This window comes from Hyperolius riggenbachi, chromosome 2 (assembly GCF_040937935.1).
Source record: "Hyperolius riggenbachi isolate aHypRig1 chromosome 2, aHypRig1.pri, whole genome shotgun sequence".
In the NCBI taxonomy this organism is placed as follows: Eukaryota; Metazoa; Chordata; class Amphibia; order Anura; family Hyperoliidae; genus Hyperolius; species Hyperolius riggenbachi.
Genome location: NC_090647.1, coordinates 429,378,902 through 429,402,533, shown reverse-complemented (window position 1 = coordinate 429,402,533; position 23,632 = coordinate 429,378,902). Strand labels below are relative to the sequence as shown.

The 23,632-nt window shown below is 49.9% G+C and overlaps 1 protein-coding gene across 1 annotated transcript in view; it reads right to left on the bottom strand.

The window, feature by feature from the left end:
• LOC137546905 (arylsulfatase H-like) overlaps nucleotides 1-23,632 on the bottom strand; it is a 228,656-nt gene that overhangs the window by 64,979 nt on the left and 140,045 nt on the right. The gene's annotated exons all lie outside the window — the stretch shown is intronic.

Below are 23,632 nucleotides of genomic sequence, written 5' to 3'. Positions count from 1 at the left end.
AAGCACATCTAAACATTGATAGTCACATGTGACCCCTCTTTAAAAACTCCAACATAGCTAACTTGCAGATATCGGGCATCCATGCTCCTCCTGGATCATGCTCCTGAGCTGCTGTGCCCAAGTGGGTTCTGCACATGTGTGGTTTGAAAAGACTTGTGACTGTATATGCACAGAATGTTCCCAGCTATGACTGGCATGTACAGCTGCAAAGAAGCATGATTCGGGAGGTGTGAGGATGGGACAGAGCATGTGCCATTGCTGCGACCCAGCCGGGTTAGAGCTTTTAAAGAAGGGCCACAGCAGCACTAAGTAGCAGACCAAATAGATACCAATGGGCCACATAGAATATGGGGGCTGGAAAAAGCCCCTGGGATGGCTAATTCTTGCTTAGTTCAGGTGTGCTTTAACCAGTTTGCTAGCGTCAGTGAAAGCAGCTTTTAGTACTGGAGCATATTTTTGCTTTTGAGTGTGTTACACTTTCATAGTTCATAGTTAGGCTGTACTTTGTCCGACATATACAATCTTGGTGTTGTTGTTTTTCAAGACAGATAGGGCTTTTTTTTTAATGCTAAGCATTTAATCCCACACATTACAAAAATGCATAAAAACAAAGCAACATTTTTTTTAAAAAAGTTTTTTCACCTTACTTTCATCAAAATTTTTTTGAAACGGGTGTGCTTCTGGGTAGTGGGCAGTAAGGGCTCGATTCACAAAGCGGTGCAAAGTGTTTGCACGCCAGTGAAAAGCCCCTTATCACGCCTAAACTCACTTTAGGCATGATAAGAAGCAACTCGCGCGAAGTTACCGCGCGTACGCGCGTAAGTGCGCGCGCAGCACCCGACGCTTCGCGCGAAGCTCCCATTAAGCCCTATGGGACTTTGCGCGCGCTCTCACGCGCGTACGCGCGGTAACTTCGCGCGAAGAGCAGGAAAAAGCGGTGATAACTCAGTGGTGAAAAGGTTATCACGCCTAAAGTCTTTTAGGCGTGATAACTGGGTTATCACCGCTTTGTGAATCGAGGCCAAAGAGTTGCTACTGGCCTGTACTTCTGGGTAGTGGGCAGCAGGAGTTACTACTGGCATGTGATTCTTGATACTGGGCAGTAGGAGTTGCAGCTGGCCTCTTTCTGGATACTGGGCAGTAGGAGTTGCTACTGGCCTGTGCTTCTGGGTAGTGGGCAGCAGGAGTTGCTATTGGCCTGTGCTTCTGGGCAGTAGGCAGGTAGGAGTTGCTGCTGGCCTGTTTCTGGATACTGGGCAGTAGGAGTTGCTGCTGGCCTCTTTCTGGATACTGGGAAGTAGGAGTTGCTACTGGCCTGTGCTTCTGGGTAGTGGGCAGCAGGAGTTGCTGCTGGACAGTTTCTGGATACTGGGCAGTAGGAGTTGCTACTGGCCTGTGCTTCTGGGTAGTGGGCATTAGGAGTTGCTATTGGCCTGTGCTTCTGGGTAGTGGGCAGTAGGAGTTGCTGCTGGACTGTTTCTGGATACTGGGCAGTAAGAGTTGCTACTGGCCTGTGCTTCTGGATACTGGCCAGTAGGGGTTGCTACTGGCCTATTTCAGGCACAGTGGGCAGTAGGAGTTGCTACTGGCCTGTGCTTCTGGGTAGTAGGCAGTAGGAGTTGCTACTGGCCTGTGCTTCTGGGCAGTAGGCAGGTAGGAGTTGCTGCTGGCCTGTTTCTGGATACTGGGCAGTAGGAGTTGTTGCTGGCCTGCATTTCTGAGTAGTGGGCAGCAGCAATTTTTGCTGGCCTGTTTCTGGATACTGGGCAGTAGGAGTTGCTACTGGCCCGTGCTTCTGGGTAGTGGGCAGAAGAAGTTGCTACTGTCCTGCGCTTCTGGGTAGTGGGCAGTAGGAGTTGCTACTGGCCTGTTTCTGGATACTGGGCAGTAGGAGTTGCTGCTGGCCTGTGTTTCTGGGCAGTGGGCATTAGCAGTTGTTGCTGGCCTGTTTCGGGATACTGGGCAGTAAAAGATGCTTCTGGCCTGTGCTTCTGGGTAGTGGGCAGTAGGAGCAGCTACTGGCCTGTTTCTGGATACTGGGCAGTAGGAGTTGCGGCTGGCCTGCACTTCTGGCTAGTGGGCAGAAGGATTTGCTGCTGGCCTGTTTCTGGATACGAGGCAGTAGGAGTTGCTACTGGCCTGTGCTTCTGGATACTGGCCAGCAGAGGTTGCTACTGGCCTGTGCTTCTGGATACTGGGCAGTAGCAGTTGTTGCTGGCCTGTTTCTGGATACTGGACAGTAGGAGTTGCTGCTGGCCTAAGTTTCTGGGTAGTGGGCAGTAAGAGTTGCTACTGGCCTGTACTTCTGGGTAGTGGGCAGCAGGAGTTACTACTGGCATGTGCTTCTGGGTAGTAGGCAGTAGGAGTTGCTACTGGCCTGTGCTTCTGGGTAGTGGGCAGTAGGAGTTGCTACTTGCCTGTGCTTCTGGGCAGTAGGCAGGTAGGAGTTGCTGCTGGCCTGTTTCTGGATATTGGGCAGTAGGAGTTGCTGCTGGCCTCTTTCTGGATACTGGGAAGTAAGAGTTGCTACTGGCCTGTGCTTCTGGGCAGTGGGCATTAGGAGTTGCTGCTGGCCTGTTTCTGGATACTGGGCAGTAAGAGTTGCTGCTGGCCTGTGCTTCTGGGTAGTGGGCATTAGGAGTTGCTGCTGGACTGTTTCTGGATACTGGGCAGTAGGAGTTGCTGCTGGACTGTTTCTGGATACTGGGCAGTAAGAGTTGCTGCTGGCCTGTGCTTCTGGGTAGTGGGCATTAGGAGTTGCTGCTGGCCTGTTTCTGGATACTGGGAAGTAGGAGTTGCTACTGGCCTGTGCTTCTGGGTAGTGGGCAGTAGGAGTTGCTACTGGCCTGTGCTTCTGGGCAGTAGGCAGGTAGGAGTTGCTGCTGGCCTGTGCTTCTGGGTAGTGGGCATTAGGATTTGCTGCTGGCCTGTTTCTGGATACTGGGAAGTAGGAGTTGCTACTGGCCTGTGCTTCTGGGTAGTGGGCATTAGGAGTTGCTGCTGGCCTGTTTCTGGATACTGGGCAGTAGGAGTTGCTGCTGGACTGTTTCTGGATACTGGGCAGTAGGAGTTGCTGCTGGCCTGTTTCTGGATACTGGGCAGTATGAGTTGCTGCTGGACTGTTTCTGGATACTGGGCAGTAGGAGTTGTTGCTGGACTGTTTCTGGATACTGGGCAGTAGGAGTTGCCACTGGCCTGTGCTTCTGGATACTGGCCAGTAGGGGTTGCTACTGGCCTGTGCTTCTGGGTACTGGGCACAGTGGGCAGTAGGAGTTGCTACTGGCCTGTGCTTCTGGGTAGTAGGCAGTAGGAGTTGCTACTGGCCTGTGCTTCTGGGTAGTAGGCAGTAGGAGTTGCTGCTGGCCTGTTTCTGGATACTGGGCAGTAGGAGTTGCTACTGGCCTGTGCTTCTGGGTACTATGCAGTAGCAGCTGTTGCTGGCCTGTTTCTGGGTAGTGGGCAGTAGAAGTTGCTACTGGACTGTGCTTCTGGGTAGTAGGCAGTAGGAGTTGCTGCTGGCCTGTTTCTGGATACTGGGCAGTAGGAGTTGTTGCTGGCCTGCATTTCTGAGTAGTGGGCAGCAGCAATTTTTGCTGGCCTGTTTCTGGATACTGGGCAGTAGGAGTTGCTACTGGCCCGTGCTTCTGGGTAGTGGGCAGAAGAAGTTGCTACTGTCCTGCGCTTCTGGGTAGTGGGCAGTAGGAGTTGCTGCTGGCCTGTTTCTGGATACTGGGCAGTAGGAGTTGCTGCTGGCCTGTGTTTCTGGGCAGTGGGCATTAGCAGTTGTTGCTGGCCTGTTTCTGGATACTGGGCAGTAGAAGATGCTTCTGGCCTGTGCTTCTGGGTAGTGGGCAGTAGGAGCAGCTACTGGCCTGTTTCTGGATACTGGGCAGTAGGAGTTGCGGCTGGCCTGCACTTCTGGCTAGTGGGCAGAAGGATTTGCTGCTGGCCTGTTTCTGGATACGAGGCAGTAGGAGTTGCTACTGGCCTGTGCTTCTGGATACTGGCCAGCAGAGGTTGCTACTGGCCTGTGCTTCTGGATACTGGGCAGTAGCAGTTGTTGCTGGCCTGTTTCTGGATACTGGTGTAACACCATATAATGTGCTGTTATTGTTATGTTATGTACTGCTGCCTTTAGAGGGCATAGTTCCTTTAAGACTGCAGAGAATTCTGGAAGAGAGGCTGGAGTGAGCAGAGGCTGCTGGGAGCTGAGGTGTGGCTGGTGTGCCTAGAGCCTGGGAGTGAGGTCTGGAGTGACTGGGACTGGATCTTCAGGCCTAAATCCATAGGACTGGCTTCCATTTGATTGCTGAGTGTGAAGAAGGGATCCTGTGACACAGATTTGCTGCACCCTGAGCTGAATCTTGCTGCTGGATCTTGGTGAAAGGATACAGCTGCCGGACCAGAACTGTGTGAACCTGTGAGGTTGGTGGAGTCTGGATTGTACAAGCCGCGTGGACTTCAGAAGGAACCATTTTAGCTGGATTACAAAGTTTGTGAATCTCAATCTCCTCAAAACTTCTGCCTGTGAGTTCTGCACCTGCTGAGTGACCATTATCAGGGACTGGCCCCGCACCTCATGGTAGGAACCATCTTTGCAGTGATAGAGGGGCATTAACCTTGCTGAGAGGTTTGGGAGTCATACCACTCCTCTTACAACAAACTGTGGACAGTGTATGTCAGGACTGTTTGCCATAGCCTGCCATTCTGAACTGTAGCCTGGTTAACCTGTCCCCTCTCACATCACTGGCATCTATGCTGTTGTTGCTGAGTGCATCAGGAGTCTTCTTGCTGCTGCACCTTCTTCACAAGGCGCCCAACTGTGCACATAATGTTCCTTAAAGGGGTACCCCGAGTGCAACTGCACTATAGCCCACTGGCCAGTCGGGAGTTAAATAAGATTGTGCTACTGATTGCATTGTCTTAAGTTTGTTTCTTTGCTATGGTTGTGCGTCTTTCGCCAGTGTAGTGTGCACTCCTTTAAAGTGACACTGGAGGGGCGCAAGAGGTTACTACCGTGTGTTGATTGCAGTTTATTAAGCTTGTCCCTTTGCTGCGGTGCGTTCTGTGCCAGTCTAGTGTACACTTGTTTCGAGTGACACTGGAGGGGCGCAGGAGGTGGCTACCTTGGACATACACTTTCTATGCACTTTGAATGTGTGAAGCGTATTACTGTTACTGTTATGATCTTGCTGAGTTAACAAGTGTTTGATTAGTGCTATATTTTCTATTGCTTACTTCACCCCATTAGATCACGTTGGTCAGTGGGGAATAAATATATTGCATTGATACTGGTGTCTGCATGATTCTAGGAGGCAGGGTGCCACTGGAGGCGGTATCCACTAAGAGGCCCTGTTACATTCATTAGCGATCCAGTCTGTCTCGCTACATTTGGCGCCCAACGTGGGGCTCTCTTTGGTTCCGCCCGGTGACGTCTACGCCCCTTATCCCTTGAAATCAGACACAGTATGGAGTCAAGAGCTGCAGGAAGATGGTGTGAGAACCACCAAGCTGCCGTGGGACACTGTTTAGTCCTAGAGTTGCCAGGGCATGACTGGACTGATGCACAGATTAAGAAAGTGGCTGAAAGACTACCAATATCTGGTCGGGGGTTCCTGTTAGATAGTACAACAGACCCAAGTGGACCAACTCAATTTGCCCTGCTGGAGTGGAAGACCCATGTCCCCCATGACAAGATGCCTATGACCCTCACAACTCCAGGCGGTCAGTTAGTTCAAGTGACCATTCCAAAAGGTGCAGCAGAAGTGGAAGCTGAAGTTATGGGGCCATTATCTGAGCCTGCCATTGATCAAGAGAAGAACTGTATTGGACCAGAAGTCCTTGAAGCATTAAGAAACCTACTGACAAAGTGTAGATCTCCTGACTATTCGATAGCAAGCTGGGGGTACAGAAAGTTACGGTTGTTCTCTGGTAAAGTACCCACTCCCCCTGGTGAAGAAGATTTTGAGGCATGGATGGACCAAGCCACTCAGGTACTGGAAGAATGGGATGTTCCTGAAATAAGCAAGAAGCAGAGGATTATAGAAAGCTTGAAAGGTCCAGCAGCTGATACTGTCCGAAATTTGAAGATGAGACAATCTGATTGCACTGCACAGGATTATCTTGATGCATTGCATAGTGTGTTTGTGAAGATTGATAAGCCCGCTGATTTACTGTACCAATTTGAACACACCTACCAGAGGGTTGGAGAAAAGCTGTCAAGTTATGTAAGGCGACTAGACCGCCTCCTGCATCAGTTAGTGTTAAGTAAAGGAATAGACCCAAAGCAGGTGGATCGGGCCCGAATCCGTCAAATCCAAGAGGGATCACAAGCTCTTGACCCAGTGGTGTTCAAGTTACACTTGGGGGATCAAGTGGAGGTGCCAAGCTATCCTCAACTGATTAAGAAAATTCGAGAAGAGGAAGCATTACAAGATCTAAAGTCTGGGTATACTAGTGCAAGGCCCGTGAAGATTTCTCAAGTCCGTACAGTGGAGGCAGAACCAGTGTCTCAAAACAACTTTCCGGAGGATGCATCATTAACCAGTCTGTGGAAGGTGTTGACCCAAGTAGTACAGACACAATGCGAAATGCAGAAGACACAGTTGCGAGTCCTGCAGGCTCTGACATCACAGAAGACAGGAAGGTCCTCTTCTGATGTATCCAAGTACCAGACAGAAGCAATAGTCCCGTCAAGGGGAGGACCACAAAAAAAGACTGGTTATCGTGGTGGTGAGTTGGGTCACATCCAGCAGGAGTGTAGCTGGCAATCAGATTTCAACAGCAGGAAGAGGAAGACCAACCAGCTTGTGGAAAACCACTTTGGTAACAAAATCTCCAAAGACTTTGCCAGTAAGAAAGTGACTGAGCAAAAAGAGTCATTGGGAGCTGCACCCACATCAGGCTTTACACGTACCCAATGCCAACAAATGAGGAAACGAGAGAAGAGGCCGAAAGCTTTGGCCAAATCTGCTTCTGAAGCAGGAGCCACCACATTCCCTAAAGATCTTTTGGGACCATCACCAGTGGTGCCAGTACAGATAGAAGGTGTATTCACTCATGCATTACTGGACACAGGGGCACAAGTGACATTGTTGTATAGAGACTTTTATGAGAAGCATTTAGCTCATTGTCCTTTACAGGCACTGGATAAGCTGGAGATCTGGGGAATCAGTGAGAAACAGCTACCATATGATGGATATGTGAACCTTCAGATTCAGCTAGGATATAAAGTGGCAGGAACTCAAGAAGTCCTGGATACACTAGCAGTAGTCTGCCCCCGACCACCAGGGTCCTCACGGTACTCAGTGATCCTTGGAACTAATAATCACCTGGTTAGACGAGTATTGGAGCCCATCATGGACCGTTATGGGCAGCCACCTAGTCCATTGCACCCTTTGCTTCAAGCCGCATGGGAACAACTGTTGGTGGAGCGGGAGGCCCCAGCCCATGGGGTTGGAAGTGTATGGTTATCTCAGCGAGAAGACTGTCAGTTGATGCCTGGACAAGTGGTATGTCTGAAAGCTGAAGTGAGAACGACATGGAAGGAGTCAGTCCCGTTGCTGTTGATCGAAGGGGAGGAAGGATCTGGATTGCCGCTAGGGGTGGAAATTATCCCTGAGACTATCCCCGCAGAGGATTTGCAACGCAAGAATGGCAGAGTGCTTGTAGGAATCAGAAACACCTTACCACAACCAGTCATGTTAAGACCTCGGGCAAAACTGGGAACGGTGTTTGTAGCAAGCCGAGTGACGACCCCTTTTCAAGTGGGGGGAGAGGCAGAAGAGCTGGAGAACAAATTGGAGATCTCAGTTTCTCAAAACTCCCTTTTGCCTTCAGAGTGGAGACAACGATTGCTCAACATTCTGCGAGGACAAAGTAAAATCTTTGCACAACACGAATATGATGTCGGATGTGCAAAAAGTACACAGCACCGTATTCGCCTTCAAGATGACCGGCCATTCCGGGAAAGGTCAAGGCGGCTAGCCCTTGGAGACATTGAAGATTTACGGAAACAGCTGGAAGAACTCAAAAGAACTGGAATCATTAGAGAGTCTCGAAGTCCCTATGCTTCACCAATTGTAGTGGTGCGGAAGAAGAATGGTACTATTCGAATGTGTGTAGACTATAGAACTTTGAATCGACGTACTATTCCAGATCAGTATACCACACCACGAGTGGAAGATGTATTGCAATGCTTGGCTGGAGCTAAGTGGTTTAGTGTGCTGGATCTTAAAAGTGGATATCATCAGATTCCAATGCATCCTGAAGACAAGGAGCGAACTGCCTTCATTTGTCCTTTAGGATTCTTCGAATTCAATAGGATGCCCCCGGGACTCATGGGTGCTCCAGCCACCTTTCAGAGGTTAATGGAAAATACAATGGGAGATATGAACCTGCTGGAGGTGCTTGTGTATTTGGATGATGTCATTGTGTTTGGAAGAGACCTGGAAGAGCATGAGACTCGGCTAATCAAGGTGCTGGACCGGTTGAAGAAGGAAGGGTTAAAGTTGTCGCTGGAAAAGTGCCAATTCTGCCTTCCATCTGTAACGTACCTGGGACATGTAGTGTCGGCTGATGGTGTAGCAACAGATCCTTCAAAGGTTGAAGCACTAACAACTTGGCCAAAACCTAAAACAGTTTCTGAGCTCCGTTCATACTTGGGTTTCTGTTCTTACTATCGAAGGTTTGTCAAAGGCTTTGCACAGATCGCAAGACCCCTCAATGATTTGCTCCAAGTGAAAGAAAAGGTGCAGGCTCCAGGGTCTAAACAAGATCAGAAGAATAACGTTCTGCAACGTGCAGGAAAAGAGTCTGTCATTGAGCAATGGACAGAGGAGTGTGACTCTGCCTTTGAGAAGCTTAAAAGTTGTCTAACCAGCACACCTGTTTTAGCTTATGCAGACCCTCAGAAGCCGTATGTCTTACACATTGATGCCAGCAGAGATGGGCTAGGGGGTGTTTTGTACCAGGAGCAGGAGAGTAGACTGAAGCCGATAGCCTTTGTGAGCAGGAGTCTGTCACCAACAGAGCGGAATTACCCAGCACACAAGCTTGAGTTCCTGGCACTGAAGTGGACTGTGGTAGACAAGCTTCATGAGTATCTATATGGAGCCGAGTTTGAAGTACAGACTGATAACAACCCTCTCACTTATGTGCTGACCACAGCTAAATTAGATGCTACAGGACATCGATGGTTGGCGGCCCTTGCTAATTACAGATTCAGTCTCAAGTACCGTCCAGGCATAGCAAATCAGGATGCAGATGGGCTTTCTAGAAGACCTCATGATGTGTTGCAGCCTGAAGATGAGTGGCTAGAGGTTCCAGCCCCAGGTGTGAGAGCCATGTGCCAAGGTCTACAATGCGAGATTCGGACAATCTGTGCTGCTGAAAAGCTAGGACTATCACATGAAGCAATTCCTCAGAGGTACTGCAATATGGTGACATTGAAAAGCACTTCATTACCTGCACTGAGTTTGTCAGATCTGCATCACGATCAAGCTGAAGATACACTGTGCCGGGGTGTCAAAAAGGCTCTACATGAGAATAACCAAAACAACCTAAAAGATATCAACCATCCACTGGTTGGATTATTGCTTAGAGAGTGGAGTCATCTGAAAATGAAGAATGGTTTGGTGTACCGGTTAGCACCAGCTGCTGAGAACACAGAGAAATGGCAGTTACTGCTACCTGAAAAATACAGGGACATGGTCTGTTCCTCCCTTCATGATGATCATGGGCATTTGGGTGTTGATCGCACCCTGAAGTTGTTGCAGGATCGCTTTTACTGGCCGGGTATGAGACAGGATGTGGAGAATTACTGCCGGTCTTGCTCCAGGTGCGTACAACGGAAGACACAGCCAGTGCGAGCTGCACCATTGGGACATCTACAAAGCCAAGGACCAATGGACTTAGTGTGCATTGACTTCTTATGTATCGAGCCTGATGAGGGTGGGTTTGCCAATGTCTTGGTGGTCACCGACCATTATACCAGGTATGCCCAGGCCTTCCCTACTAGGGACCAGAAGGCTATGACAGTAGCAAAGGTACTGGTGGAGAGATACTTCGTACATTATGGCCTCCCGCAACGCATTCACTCAGATCAGGGTCGAGATTTTGAAAGCAAGTTGATACGTGAGTTGCTGAGTTTGTTGGGTGTAAAGAAGACCAGAACTACACCTTATCATCCTCAGGGAGATCCACAACCAGAGAGATTCAACAGAACATTGTTAAATATGTTGGGGACCTTACCCAGTGAGAAGAAGGCTCAATGGAGCAAACATATTGCTGCTGTTGTCCATGCCTACAATAGTACTGAGAATGATGCCACTGGATTTTCTCCATACTTTCTGATGTTTGGGCGAGAGGCCCGGTTGCCAATTGACACTGTTTTTGGGACTTCTTGTGATGATACAACAACAGTCTCTTACAAGGGGTATGTGGAGTGTCTCCAAAAGAGCCTGAAGACTGCTTATGAAAAAGCTCAAGAGGCTGCAGAAAGGCGGGGACAGCATAATAAGGCCAGGTACGACCAAAGAATCCGGATTCATGATTTAAAGCCAGGTGATCGTGTGTTGTTAAGAAATCTGGGGATCCCTGGAAAACACAAGCTTGCTGATCGCTGGAGTTCGCAGGTGTATGAGGTGTGTTCTCAACTGCCAGGTATTCCTGTATATCGGATTCGGCCAGAAGGACAAAGTGGGCCTGTGAAGTCATGGCACCGCAATAACCTGTTACCACTGGGACAAGCAGTGAGAATGCCTGATCCTGTGGCAGCTGAGCATGATCAAGGTCGTCAGTTGAGGAGGTCACAGCGGTTAGCCACACAGAAGGGGAGCATGGCAGCATCACCTGAGTGTGACCACAACACTGAAGAAGATGATGAAGAGTGGGGATGGGACGCACCCCCAGTAGGAAGATTTGTTTGGGGTCCTCTTGAGAATGGCTTAGATTTGAGGCCCGAAGATGTGAGTGTGCCACAGACTAGTCCAGATGTAGTGGAGAAAGATGCTGAGGAGAGCCAACTCAGAATAGAAGCGCCCGAGTTTGTCCCATCGAGTAGTCTGGAACAAAATGCTTCAGGCAATCTAGAAGACCTGGTGACTGAAAGTGATACAGATGGTACTCTTCTTTCAGACAAATTTGAGGAAGAATTGCTACCAGTGGATATTTTGAAGGATAAAGAACCAGAAAGTCATACAATAATAGAACAAGAAGTTCAGGAAGAAAATGTCCAAGAAAGTCCATTGGAGAAAAGGGAGCCTCGACAAATTAGAGCTCCTAAAAGATTAACTTATGATTCTTTGGGGAACTGCAGTGAAGAGAGAGTATGTGCTTCACACCGAGAGATCAACGCCCATGTTCCCAAAACCATGAACTCAGGTCTTTCAGGTGGCACCCTGTATCCCTGTGGAGCCAAAGTACCTAGTGCTAGTTGGTGGGTTCCATTTAGTTATGGTCAGTATATCCAGACCATTTAGGTATGTCTATGTCTGTGAATTAAAGAAAAGTTTTGTAACTTTCCGTACTTGGGAGGACCCAAGCTTTTCAAGTGGGGGGAGAATGTAACACCATATAATGTGCTGTTATTGTTATGTTATGTACTGCTGCCTTTAGAGGGCATAGTTCCTTTAAGACTGCAGAGAATTCTGGAAGAGAGGCTGGAGTGAGCAGAGGCTGCTGGGAGCTGAGGTGTGGCTGGTGTGCCTAGAGCCTGGGAGTGAGGTCTGGAGTGACTGGGACTGGATCTTCAGGCCTAAATCCATAGGACTGGCTTCCATTTGATTGCTGAGTGTGAAGAAGGGATCCTGTGACACAGATTTGCTGCACCCTGAGCTGAATCTTGCTGCTGGATCTTGGTGAAAGGATACAGCTGCCGGACCAGAACTGTGTGAACCTGTGAGGTTGGTGGAGTCTGGATTGTACAAGCCGCGTGGACTTCAGAAGGAACCATTTTAGCTGGATTACAAAGTTTGTGAATCTCAATCTCCTCAAAACTTCTGCCTGTGAGTTCTGCACCTGCTGAGTGACCATTATCAGGGACTGGCCCCGCACCTCATGGTAGGAACCATCTTTGCAGTGATAGAGGGGCATTAACCTTGCTGAGAGGTTTGGGAGTCATACCACTCCTCTTACAACAAACTGTGGACAGTGTATGTCAGGACTGTTTGCCATAGCCTGCCATTCTGAACTGTAGCCTGGTTAACCTGTCCCCTCTCACACCACTGGCATCTATGCTGTTGTTGCTGAGTGCATCAGGAGTCTTCTTGCTGCTGCACCTTCTTCACAAGGCGCCCAACTGTGCACATAATGTTCCTTAAAGGGGTACCCCGAGTGCAACTGCACTATAGCCCACTGGCCAGTCGGGAGTTAAATAAGATTGTGCTACTGATTGCATTGTCTTAAGTTTGTTTCTTTGCTATGGTTGTGCGTCTTTCGCCAGTGTAGTGTGCACTCCTTTAAAGTGACACTGGAGGGGCGCAAGAGGTTACTACCGTGTGTTGATTGCAGTTTATTAAGCTTGTCCCTTTGCTGCGGTGCGTTCTGTGCCAGTCTAGTGTACACTTGTTTCGAGTGACACTGGAGGGGCGCAGGAGGTGGCTACCTTGGACATACACTTTCTATGCACTTTGAATGTGTGAAGCGTATTACTGTTACTGTTATGATCTTGCTGAGTTAACAAGTGTTTGATTAGTGCTATATTTTCTATTGCTTACTTCACCCCATTAGATCACGTTGGTCAGTGGGGAATAAATATATTGCATTGATACTGGTGTCTGCATGATTCTAGGAGGCAGGGTGCCACTGGAGACGGTATCCACTAAGAGGCCCTGTTACATTCATTAGCGATCCAGTCTGTCTCGCTACACTGGACAGTAGGAGTTGCTGCTGGCCTCAGTTTCTGGGTAGTGGGCAGTAAGAGTTGCTACTGGCCTGTACTTCTGGGTAGTGGGCAGCAGGAGTTACTACTGGCATGTGCTTCTGGATACTGGGCAGTAGGAGTTGCTGCTGGCCTCTTTCTGGATACCGGGCAGGGGGAGTTGCTACTGGCCTGTGCTTCTGGGTAGTGGGCAGTAGGAGTTGCTACTGGCCTGTGCTTCTGGGCAGTAGGCAGGTAGGAGTTGCTGCTGGCCTGTTTCTGGATACTGGGCAGTAGGAGTTGCTGCTGGCCTCTTTCTGGATACTGGGAAGTAGGAGTTGCTACTGGCCTGTGCTTCTGGGCAGTGGGCAGTAGGAGTTGCTGCTGGACTGTTTCTGGATACTGGGCAGTAGGAGTTGCTGCTGGACTGTTTCTGGATACTGGGCAGGTAGGAGTTGCTGCTGGCCTGTTTCTGGATACTGGGCAGTAGGAGTTGCTGCTGGCCTCTTTCTGGATACTGGGAAGTAGGAGTTGCTACTGGCCTGTGCTTCTGGGCAGTGGGCATTGGTAGTTGCTGCTGGCCTGTTTTTGAATACTGGGCAGTAGGAGTTGCTACTGGCCTGTGCTTCTGGATACTGGCCAGTAGGGGTTGCTACTGGCCTGTGCTTCTGGGTACTGAGCAGTAGGAGTTGCTACTGGCCTGTGCTTCTGGGTAGTAGGCAGTAGGAGTTGCTACTGGCCTGTGCTTCTGGGTAGTAGGCAGTCGGAGTTGCTGCTGGCCTGTTTCTGGATACTGGGCAGTAGGAGTTGCTACTGGCCTGTGCTTCTGGGTACTATGCAGTAGCAGCTGTTGCTGGCCTGTTTCTGGGTAGTGGGCAGTAGGAGTTGCTACTGGACTGTGCTTCTGGGTAGTAGGCAGTAGGAGTTGCTGCTGGCCTGTTTCTGGATACTGGGCAGTAGCAGTTGTTGGCTGCTGGCCTGCATTTCTGAGTAGTGGGCAGCAGCAATTTTTGCTGGCCTGTTTCTGGATACTGGGCAGTAGGAGTTGCTACTGGCCCATGCTTCTGGGTAGTGGGCAGAAGAAGTTGCTACTGTCCTGCGCTTCTGGGTAGTGGGCAGTAGGAGTTACTGCTGGCCTGTTTCTGGATACTGGGCAGTAGAAGTTGCTACTGGCCCGTGCTTCTGGGTAGTGGGCAGAAGAAGTTGCTACTGTCCTGCGCTTCTGGGTAGTGGGCAGTAGGAGTTGCTGCTGGCCTGTTTCTGGATACTGGGCAGTAGGAGTTGCTGCTGGCCTGTGCTTTTGGGTAGTGGGCAGTAGGAGCAGCTACTGGCCTGTTTCTGGATACTGGGCATTAGGAGTTGCGGCTGGCCTGCACTTCTGGCTAGTGGGCAGAAGGATTTGCTGCTGGCCTGTTTCTGGATACGAGGCAGTAGGAGTTGCTACTGGCCTGTGCTTCTGGATACTGACAAACACTGTGTCTAAAAAGACAATCCCTATAGGTATGGATAGGAGGTAGAACTCCAAAATAAAAACACCAAGTGGTGCTACTATAGGCCTCCAAGAGTATGGGGCCTATACAGTGTGTTGACCTGATAGCGTAAGAAGGTCACACCCGTTCAAATAGTGAGGGTCTTTGCTGATCCCCCCCCCCCCCCCCCCGTTCAGGGTAAGAAACTGGGTGTAGCTTTCTCACATATGGCAGGTGCTAACACACTGGGATAGCATGTGCAGGGTATTAGGGCTACAACCTCTGACCAGCTGTGCGTCAGTAATGACCAGAGGGGCACCCAGAGTACCATCCAGCACTGCTAATCCCAAAAATGGGGAGAGAGACGGAGGGTAGAAAAGTGCACAGTGCTATACAAAAGTGAATCACCCTAATATGAACATATTTCACCCTAACAGGCTTCCTCAGAAGGTGCTATACAATATATACAATGCTGTACACGCTATATACAAAAGCCCCCCAGCATCATCCCCAATAGCTTAAGTCAAAGCTACCTGTATGCAGAGCCGTGCAGAGGGTCCTTAAGTGGGGGGTGCTCAAATTTAAAAAAAAGGGCCTGGCAATGCCTTCCCCCACATGCCCCCCCCCCACCTCGTTTTTGGCTAGGGGGTATTGATTGTCATGCTGCTGAATGCAGATGCTGGGTGCCATGTGGGTTGTGGCTATGGTTGGGTATCGAGTTTCATGCGGGTGTTGATTGCAAATACTTAGTGCCATGTAAGATCTGGGTGCATGTACTGAATGTCATGTGGGTGCTGGGTGCAGGTACTGGATGTGACATGGGTGCGAATACTTGGCGCCATGCCTGTACTGGGTACTGGCTATGGGTGGGCTTTGGGCATCACATGGGTTTTGAATGCAGGTACTTTGGGTGCGGGAAAGGGGTAAGTAGGTGCTTGGTGCAGATAGCGAGGGCCATGTGGAAGCTGTGTGCAGGTGTGAGTACTGGGTGCAATTTTAGGCCTGGGTGCAGATACTTGGGGCTTGATTCACTAACCGGCACTAAGTGTTAGCAAGTTAGCTGTAAAGTCTGTATCAAGCTGCTTTTGGTACCAAGGTCCAGTTTGTATTGGGTGTTTATTTGCAGTGGGTGCTATGCAGTATTGGGTGCTGAATAAGTAGCAGATGGTGATAAACAATAGTGGGTGCCATGTGAGTGCTAATTGGTACAGGAAGCCATGTGAGTGTTGGACATAAGTGAGTAGGGAGTGCCATGTGTGGTCTGGATATGTGACATGGGAGAGTACTGCGTCTCATATGGGTTCGGACCAAGGATGGGTACTGGGTGCTATTTGGGTGCTGGGCTGGCCATGGATGGGTGCATATAATGGCTTTGGAACTTGGTGACGTTTGAGTACTGTGACATGTGTGTGTTGATTATAGGGGTATGTGGGTCTTAGGTGCAAATACTGAGTGCCAAGTGGGTATTGGGAGTGAGTACATGGTGACATATGGGTGATGGGTGCTGGCTAGTGGGGTATTTGTTGTCATGTGGGTGCTAAAGGCAGATGCTGGGTGCCATGTGGGTTCTGGGTGCTGGCACAGGGTGTCGTGTGGATTCTGGCTGTATGGGTGTGTATCAACCATCATGTAGGTGTTGATTGCAGGTACTCAGTCCCTTGCGAGTTCTGGGTGCAAGTACTGGATGTCATATGTGAGTGCTTGGTGTGGGTGCTGGGCACAAAGTGGAGGCTTAGTGCAACTGGAACTACTGCAGATGAAACATGTGGGTGTTGGGTGCAGGTACTGGGTATCACATAGGTGCAAATACTTGGTGCCATGCCTGCACTGGGTGCTAGCTATGGTTGGGCATTGTGTCATGTGGGTTCTGAGTGCAGGTACTTTGGGTGCTAGTACTAGTTATGTGGGTGCAGATAGTGGGTGCCATGTGGAGGCTGTGTGCAGGTGTGAGTAGTGAGTGTATCATGTCAGAGCTGGGTGCAAGTACTGTGCCATGTGGGTGTGAGTACTGGGTGCCAGCTATAGGGTGAAGGGGTGCAGGTATTGGGTGTCATGTGGCTGTTTGATGCAAGTACTAAGTGCCATATTGAGGCCAGATGTGAGTATTGGGTGCAGGGTGCTTGGTGCAAGTACTGGGTGCTTGCTATAGTGGGGGTTACTGGTTGAGTGTAATGTGGGTGCTGAATATTGGTGGGATTGCTGTGTGTGCAGGGGGTGGGAGATCACTGTGGCTACTGCTATGAATGGCATAGTTGCCGCTAGGGGAGGTAGAGGTCAGTGTGGTTGCTGGGGAAAGGGTAGGTCAGTGTGGTTGCTGGGGGGAGAAGTAACTGTGGGTGCTGTGGAAGGTAGAGGTCAGTATGGGTGCTGGAGGAAAGGGAGGTCACTGTGGGTCCATTGGGGGAGATCACTGTGGGTCTTGGGAGGTAGAGATAATTGTGGGTGCAGAGGGTGGGAGGTCACTATGGGTGCTGCTATGAATGGCATAGTTGCTGCTAAGGGAGGTAGAGGTCAGTGTGGGTGCTGGGGGAAAGGGTAGGCTACTGTGGGTGCTGTGGAAGGAAGAGATCAGTATGGGTGCTGGAGGAAGGGGAGGTCACTGTGGGTGCTGGGAGAAGTCAATGTGGTTACTGGAGGAAGGAGTGGCTGCTGGGTGTTGGGAGAAGCCACTGTGGGAGCTGGCAATGGGAGAGGTCACTGTAGGTGCTGCTTTTGGGATTGGACGTCCCTGTGGGTGCTGCAGGGGACAGGAGGGTAGCCACTGGGGGAGGGAAAAATCACTGTGGGTGCTGGGGTAGGCAGGATCACTGCTAGAGCTGGGGAGGGAGAGGTCACTGTGGGTGCTAGGTGGAGGGAGAGGTCACTGTGGGTGCTAGGTGGAGAAAGAAGTCACTGTGGGTGCTAGGTGGAGAAAGAAGTCACTGTGGGTGCTGGGTAGGAAGAGGTCACTGTGGGTGCTAGATGGAGGGAAAGGTCACTGTGGGTGCTGGGTAGGGGAGAGGTCACGGTGGGTGAAAGGTGACGGGAGATGTCACTGTGGGGAGGGAGAGGTCAGTATGGGTCCTAGGTGGTGGGAGAGGTCACTGTGATTGCTAGGTGAAGGGAGATGTTACTGTGGGTACTGGGGAGGGAGAGGTCAGTATGGGTCCTAGGTGGAGGGAGAGGTCACTGGGTACTAGGTGGAGGGAGAGGTCACTGGGTCCTAGGTGGAGGGAGAGGTCACTGTGAGTGCTGGGGGAGGGAGTGGTCACTGGGTACTAGATGGAGGGAGAGGTCACTATGGGTACTGGGGGTGGAGAGGTCAATATGGGTACTAGGTGGAGGGAGAGGTCACTATGGGTGCTGGGGGAGGGAGAGGTCAGTATGGGTCCTAGGTGGAGGGAGAGGTCACTGTGGGTGCTAGGTGAAGGGAGATGTCACTGTGGGTACTGGGGAGGGAGAGGTCAGTATGGGTCCTAGGTGGAGGGAGAGGTCACTGGGTACTAGGTGGAGGGAGTGGTCACTATGGGTACTGGGGAGGGAGAGGTCAATATGGGTCCTAGGTGGAAGGAGAGGTCACTATGGGTGCTGGGGGAGGGAGAGGTCAGTATGGGGCCTAGGTGGAGGGAGAGGTCACTGGGTCCTAGGTGGAGGGAGAGGTCACTGTGAGTTCTGGGGGAGGGAGTGGTCACTGGGTACTAGGGGGAGGGAGAGGTCACTATGGGTACTGGGGAGGGAAAGGTCAATATGGGTATTAGGTAGAGGGAGAGGTCACTATGGGTGCTGGAGGAGAGAGAGGTCAGTATGGGGCCTAGGTGGAGGGAGAGGTCACTGGGTCCTAGGTGGAGGGAGAGGTCACTGTGAGTTCTGGGGGAGGGAGTGGTCACTGGGTACTAGTGGGAGGGAGAGGTCACTATGGGTACTGGGGAGGGAAAGGTCAATATGGGTATTAGGTGGAGGGAGAGGTCACTATGGGTGCTGGGGGAGGGAGAGGTCAGTATGGGGCCTAGGTGGAGGTAGAGGTCACTGGGTCCTAGGTGGAGGGAGAGGTCACTGTGAGTTCTGGGGGAGGGAGTGGTCACTGGGTACTAGGGGGAGGGAGAGGTCACTATGGGTACTGGGGAGGGAAAGGTCAATATGGGTATTAGGTGGAGGGAGAGGTCACTATGGGTACTGGGGGAGGGAGAGGTCAGTATGGGTCCTAGGTGGAGGGAGAGGTCAGTATGCCACACTAGGATTTCTGTCTGGGCCTCTTCACTTGAAAGTGTCCCAGGCGGGGTCGGAGCTACCCGTGGGTGGGCGGGGCTTATCGTGGTCGGGGGCGGAGCTTATTTTGCGCGGCGAGAGGGGCTTTTTTGTTGAAGATTTTAAAAAGGGGGGTGCCTGGGCACCCAGAGCACCCCCCTGTGCACGTGCCTGCCTGTATGCTCACAAGCTGCTGTTTAAATATCTGGCGTGGCAGGAAGTGGATCACGCCCGGCGGGTGGAGAGAGGGTAGCCCATCCCTCCTCATTGCCTTCACCGTGAACCCAATAGGAGCCAGCCCCTGTCTGCATAGAGAGCCCAATGGTGCAGTAAGAAGTGGCCCAGTGTGGTAAACCTAGATAGGTAAATGTCCTGGCCGATCTAGACAATAAACGTCCGGTGGCTGTAAATGTGTGACCAAGGGGCGGGCCGGCGTATCACTTCTGGATACTGGCCAGCAGAGGTTGCTACTGGCCTGTGCTTCTGGATACTGGCCAGTAGAGGTTGCTACTGGCCTGTGCTTCTGGGTACTGGGCAGTAGCAGTTGTTGCTGGCCTGTTTCTGGATACTGGACAGTAGGAGTTGCTGCTGGCCTGTTCTTCTGGGTAGTGGGCAGGAGGAGTTGCTACTGGCCTGTGCTTCTGGGTAGTAGGCAGTAGTAGTTGCTGCTGGCCTGTTTCTGGATACTTAGCAGGAGTTGTTACTGGCCGGTGCTTCTGGGTAGTAGGCAGTAGGAGTTGCTGCTGGCCTGTTTCTGGATACTTAGCAGGAGTTGTTACTGGCCGGTGCTTCTGGGTAGTAGGCAGTAGGAGTTGCTGCTGGCCTGTGGTTCTGGATACTGGCCAGTAGGGTTTGCTACTGGCCTGTGCTTCTGGGTACTGGGCAGTAGCAGTTGTTGCTGGCCTGTTTCTGGATACTGAGCAGTAGTGTTGGGCGAACACCTGGATGTTCGGGTGTTCGCGCCGAACTCCGAACGTAATGGAAGTCAATGGGGACCCAACTTTCGTGCTTTGTAAAGCCTCCTTACATGCTACATACCCCAAATTTACAGGGTATGTGCACCTTGGGAGTGGGTACAAGAGGAAAATAAATTTAGCAAAAAGAGCTTATAGTTTTTGAGAAAATCGATTTTAAAGTTTCAAAGGGAAAACTGTCTTTTAAATGCGGGAAATGTCTGTTTTCTTTGCACAGGTAGCATGCATTTTGCCGCCATGCAGTCATAAATGTAATAAAGATAAGAGGTTCCATAAACAGGGACCGGCAACGCTAACCCAGCAGCAGCACACGTGATGGAACAGGAGGAGGCGCAGGAGGAGAAGGCCACGCTTTGAGACACAACAACCCAGGCCTTGCATAAGGACAAGAAGCGTGCGGATAGCATGCATTTTGCCGCCATGCAGTCATAAATGTAATAAAGATAAGAGGTTCCATAAACAGGGACCGGCAACGCTAACCCAGCCAGCAGCAGCACACGTGATGGAACAGGAGGGGGCGCAGGAGGAGAAGGCCACGCTTTGAGACACAACAACCCAGGCCTTGCATGAGGACAAGAAGCGTGCAGATAGCATGCATTTTGCCGCCATGCAGTCATAAATGTAATAAAGATAAGAGGTTCCATAAACAGGGACCGGCAATGCTAACCCAGCAGCAGCACACGTGATGGAACAGGAGGAGGCGCAGGAGGAGAAGGCCTCGCTTTGAGACACAACAACCCAGGCCTTGCATGAGGACAAGAAGCGTGCGGATAGCATGCTTTTTACCGCCATGCAGTCATAAATGTAATACAGATAAGAGGTTAAATAAACAGGGACCGGAAACGCTAACCCATCACAGATGGTCATTGTTTATGTTACTTGGTTGGGGTCCAGGAGTGTTGCATAGTCGTTTCCAATCTACTGTACTACTGTTCCCAGCAGAGACACAGAGTGGCAGTAAACACAATGCTATACAGTGGTGGCTGAGCGGTGTACTACTGTTCCCAGCAGCGACACAGAGCACAATGCTATACAGTGGTGGGTGCGTGAGCGGTGTACTACTGTTCCCAGCAGCGACACAGAGCACAATGCTATACAGTAGTGGGTGGGTGAGCGGTGTACTACTGTTCCCAGCAGCGACACAGAGCACAATGCTATACAGTGGTGGGTGAGCGGTGTACTACTGTTCCCAGCAGAGACACAGAGTGGCAGTAAACACAATGTTATACAGTGGTGGCTGAGCGGTGTACTACTGTTCCCAGCAGCGACACAGAGCACAATGGTATACAGTGGTGGGTGAGTGGTGTGTGAGTGGTGTACTACTGTTACCAGCAGCGATACAGAGCACAATGCTATACAGTGGTGGGTGAGCGGTGTACTACTGTTCCCAGCAGAGACACAGAGTGGCAGTAAACACAATGCTATATAGTGTGGGTGAGCGGTGTACTACTGTTCCCAGCAGCGACACAGAGCACAATGCTATACAGTGGTGGGTGAGCGGTGTACTACTGTTCCCAGCAGAGACACAGAGTGGCAGTAAACACAATGCTATATAGTGTGGGTGAGCGGTGTACTACTATTCCCAGCAGCGACACAGAGCACAATGCTATACAGGGTGAGTGGTGTACTACTGTTCCCAGCGAACACACAGAGTGGCAGTAAACACAATGCTATATAGTGTGGGTGAGCGGTGTACTTCTGTTTCCAGCAGTGACACAGAGCACAATGCTATACAGGGTGAGCGGTGTACTACTGTTCCCAGCAGAGAGACACAAAGTGGCAGTAAACACAATGCTATATAGTGTGGGTGAGCGGTGTACTACTATTCCCAGCAGCGACACAATGACCAGGGGACCCTGGCTAGCCTTGCTGGAGAGAGAACTACCCTGCCTGCCTACCCAAAGCTAAACCCACAGACAAATGGCGGAGAAATGACGTGGATCGGGTATTTATTCACCCGAACCACGTGACCCGTTCGGCCAATCAGAGCGCGTTCGGGTCCGAACCACGTGACCCGTTCGGCCAATCACAGCGCTAGCCGAACGTTCGGGTAACGTTCGGCCATGCGCTCTTAGTTCGGCCATATGGCCGAACAGTTTGGCCGAACACCATCAGGTGTTCGGCAGAACTCGAACATCACCCGAACAGGGTGATGTTCTGCAGAACCCAAACAGTGGCGAACGCTGTTCGCCCAACACTACTGAGCAGTAGGAATCGCTGCTGCCCTAATTTTCTGGGTAGTGGGTGGTAAGAGTTGCTGTTGGCATTTGTAGATGCTGGAATGTTATGGGTAATGTTATGGGAACGTCAAGGAATGTTATACAAGTGGTACGCTGACTACCTTATATTTTATGAAAGTGCCATATCTTCGGTGTTCTCCCAAGAAAAGGTAGAGTCAAATATTTTGTTGATATTCTGTACAATAACTTGCAGAGTAGGGCAGGCATTGTGGTCCAGGGTAACTGGCAGACAGTGCAGGCCGCACGTGGTCTGTAATTGGAGGACAAGAGATTGTTCATTTTTTAAAATAGTCTTCTTCCTTGCTGTTGCGACAGCAAAATCATCAATAATTTCTTTGCAGTTAAGTATTTGAAATATTTCTCCCTCAACTGTCAGAATAGTAAGTGCATTTAACCTGTCCTGCCCCATTGTTGACCTTAAGTAGTTCTTCACCCTACGAAGTGTAGAGAATGATCTTTCTCCAGTACAGTTTGTTGATGGACTTGAAAGAAATATGTGAAGAGCAATGCAAACATTCATGTATATGTCATTGGGATCTTTTTCATGCAACATATGACATAACTGTGTTAACGAGATTGTGTTTGTACTCTTTATTAAGTCCTTCAGTTTTCCACTAAGGTGCAAGCATTCAACAGCAAAGCAGTCCTCCAAATCATTGTTATATTCCTGTACCAGCTTAGCAGCAGAATTTGCAATCTCAGTTTGAGTCAGGGCTTGTAAGTTTTCAAGAAAACTGAATTGACCAAATTGTACTTTGTAAGCCTCACTTCTCATTTGTAGCTCCTCGTGCAGTCTGTCCAACACAACATAAAACCTATTTATTCGAAAGTTGTCTCTTCCAGTTTTAATAACAGGTTCACTCCTCTTTCCTTCATACTTTGTACTTGGCATACTCTTCTGTCTAGGATCAAATTCATAATCCTCAACTCCAGATAGGGCCTTTCCTAGATCTTCATAGTGATCAAAATGATCCCTTATTTTGGTCACTAATACAACAAGAGAGTCATACAGCTGTAGTACAGTTCCGAGGTCAACCTGCACACTTTGCAACTTTATGCCAACTACTTTGAATCTTGCCAGTATTGTGCCCCATAAATGAGTCATTATTGCAGTCTCCAGTCGATTGGTTGAGCGAAGAATGTTCTGTGCTTCTCTTTGAACTTTTTCTTTTTCTTCAGGATTGTCTTTTATTTGTTTAAGTGCATTTCTGACCTCAGCCCAACCTTCTCTAAGAGCTTGGCATGCATCTTGCCTTGCAGATCAACGGGTTTATGACAATGACTACTTTTCCACCAGGCTTAAGGGAAGAGATGAGCATATCCCAGCGATGAGTGGAAAAGGCAAAGAAATTATATAGTTGTTGCAATAATGCAAAGAATAAAGATGATTCAATGTAGCATTTAGCTGCATGGGAGCCTACAAGGTTTAGTGAATGAGCTGCACATGGAATGTATTCAGCCAGCGGACTTACTTGCTTTATCCGTGCTTGAACTCCATTATATGCTCCTGACATGTTCTTCGCATTATCATAGGACTGCCCACGACAGTCAAGTATATCAAGATTATATTTCTCCAAAGTCGAAAAGATTGTGTTAGCTAACTCTTTTGATTTATGTCCTGGGTTGGGAATAAACCCCATAAACCGTTCTACAACCATGCCATCTTCTTGTACATATCTGATGATAAATGTTAGTTGGTCCACATGAGAAAGATCTGGTGTTGAGTCAATACTTATTCCAAAGTATTTAGCCTTCTTTACTTCACTGATGATCTGCTTAATTACTTTTTCGCTAATAATTTGAATGAACAAACTGTTTTGGAGAGGTAGGATACATGCCCACTGCCTGCTGTTTTATTTTTTATGT